Here is a 2,500-nt window from a genome sequence, read left to right as displayed (position 1 = left end):
CTGAAGGACCTTGTCGTAGGTGTCTACAGTATCTGTCACAAGAATGATCCTGAAGGAGGTAAAGGTGCTGAAGTAGACCAGTGACTTGAGCATTGCCTTGGTCTGGTTGAGCTGCCTGGCGAAGATATTCCTCTGGTAGTCATCGGGGCGTTGGTTGGTACCGCAGACTATGGTTACCAGTGTTCTTAAAGGTGCTAGGTTAGGAGAAGGAAAAAGTGTTTGCGCGCTCGCGTTATGTGTTCGAAGGGGAGTCTCGATTTCGAAGCGCTTGTGGTCTTCCGGTTTTGATTTCTGTTTGTGTTCTCTTCTCTCTTTCGACGTGTGCCATCTCTTTCTTTCTTCTCTACTTCTTCGCTTGGTGTCCTTCGAGGCGAGGGCGGGCGCGGAAGTCTCGTAAATCTTTGATGTTCTTCTCGAACGATTTTTTCTCCTTCGTCTCCGTTTTCTTGTCTCGATGACCGGCTCGTTTTCTTTCTTCTTCTTCGCCTTTTTCCTGGTGTCGAGGTATAACTTCTTCGGGTATATCCATGGAATAACTTCGACTCTTGTGCCTTCAACGCGCGCTTCTCGTATTTTTTCTCTTCCATCTCGGTTATCTTTTCTCTGTGTCCGTTGTTTTTCTCGCTCGTCAAAGAATATGCTCGGCTTTCTAGGTCGCCAAGGAAACATCAGAATTCCCAACAAAGCTACTGGCTCTCGCCAGTAATAGGACAGTCCCATACAGGCTGCGCTCCACCATTAACGCCAGAGTCACCAAACACAACCAGCGTCGGGGTTCCTCTCATCACCCTGTCTCTGGCTACGAGTCAACATCGCGGAGAATTTATACATCAAGACGGAAATTCACCCATCACATTAATCATATCATACCACTGTTTATGTGTAACGAGGGAAAAAGACACTCGGAGAGCGGAGCACTGTGCGCCTTCTTCTGTGGATAAATCAAGGAAAAAGATCCTCAAAATATTTGGGAGGAAACTCGGAAAAAAATATATCAGCCATACATGTCCAATGTAAGGAATTTCCTATTACTCAAATTTATAATCAGTCATTCTTAACATAATAACTAAGAAACAATCCACACATATGGGATTAAAGAGAAAAGATAATTAGAATGTTAAAATGATAATAAACTATAATTTTAATGAATTGTAAAAAAATATTCCTTGTCGTGGCCATCATCCCCAGGCGATGACAGTTTGCCGGATACCATTATTACGGACTTATATAATTCTTATTACCTGATGTTATTTATATCAAGAAATAACTCGCACTTATCATTAAAAAGTTAAGATTATTCAAGTACCCTAGTAATAAAGATGGGAAAATAAAGAAGGAAAGTAAAAAAAAAAATATATGTATACATTATTAAAAAAGGAAGAAAGATCGTGTGAAACGAGCTTGCCTTGAGCAGAAATGGAGAGTGACGGAAGTGAAAGCTGCATGAAGGAAAATGACCAATCCTTATATATATATACATACTAATATATATATATATATTATAATGCTATTATATATATATATATATATATAAAATATATATTATATATATATATATATATATTATATTTTTTTTTTTTTTTTTCTACCCCCCCACCACCCCACACACACACACCAACAACTCAACCCACACACTACACACCACACTCCACACACACCACAAAACCATTTTTTTTGTTAGGAGTGGTGAGAGAGGTGTTGTTTTTTAGGTGTAGATAGAGAGTGATGAGGGGGGGTGGGGGGGGTGGTTTTAGTGGTGGGTATGTGTGGGGGGTGTGTGTTGGGAGGGTGTGTGGTGTGGGTGTGTGTTTGTGGTGTGTGTGTGGTGTGTTGTGTGTGTGGTGGTGGGTGTGTTTGTGGGTGTGTGTGTTGTGTTGTGTGTTTAACCTTAATATATAATATATATATGTGTGTGTGTTTTGGTGTGTGTGTGTGTGTGTGGAGTGTGTGTGTGTGTGTGTGTGAGTGGTGTGTGTGTGAGGTTGGGGTGTTGTTTGTGATGGGGTGGGGTGTTTGGTGTGTGTGTGTGAGGGGTGTGTGGGAGGTGTGTGTGTGTGTATGTGTGTGGGTGTGAGTGTGTGTGTGGGTGTGTGGGAGTGGGTGTGGGTGTGTGTGTGTGTGTGTGAGTGTGTGTGTGTGTGTGGGTGGGCGTGTGTGTGTGGTGTATGGGTTGTGTGTGTGTGTGTGTGTGTGTGTGTGTGTGTGTGGCGTGTTTGGTGTGTGTGGTGGTTGGTGTGTGGTTGTGTGGTGTGTGTGGGTTGTGTGTTTTGTTTGTGTGTTTGTTGTGTGTGTGGGGGTGTGGGTGGGGTGTTGTGTGTGTGTTGTGGTGAGTGTGTGTGTGGTGTGGTGATGTGTGTGGTGTGTGGTTTGTGTTGTGTGGTGGGTGTGTGGGAGTGTGTGTGTGTGTGGTGTGAAATGGGTGTGTTGTAAAATTATATATATATTTATATATATATATTTATTTATATATTTTTATATATATTAATTACATATACCTATT

At 42.0% G+C, this 2,500-nt stretch overlaps 1 protein-coding gene across 1 annotated transcript in view; it reads right to left on the bottom strand.

Moving 5' to 3' along the window:
- Positions 1-2,500, bottom strand: part of LOC122244470 (glucoside xylosyltransferase 1) — a 10,460-nt gene that overhangs the window by 4,372 nt on the left and 3,588 nt on the right. The window lies entirely within an intron of this gene.

This window comes from Penaeus japonicus, unplaced genomic scaffold (assembly GCF_977035675.1).
Source record: "Penaeus japonicus unplaced genomic scaffold, GWHDUDI00000001_assembly GWHDUDI00000030, whole genome shotgun sequence".
In the NCBI taxonomy this organism is placed as follows: Eukaryota; Metazoa; Arthropoda; class Malacostraca; order Decapoda; family Penaeidae; genus Penaeus; species Penaeus japonicus.
The sequence above is the reverse complement of the archived record's forward strand: the minus strand, read 5'-3'. Positions and strand labels throughout refer to the sequence as shown.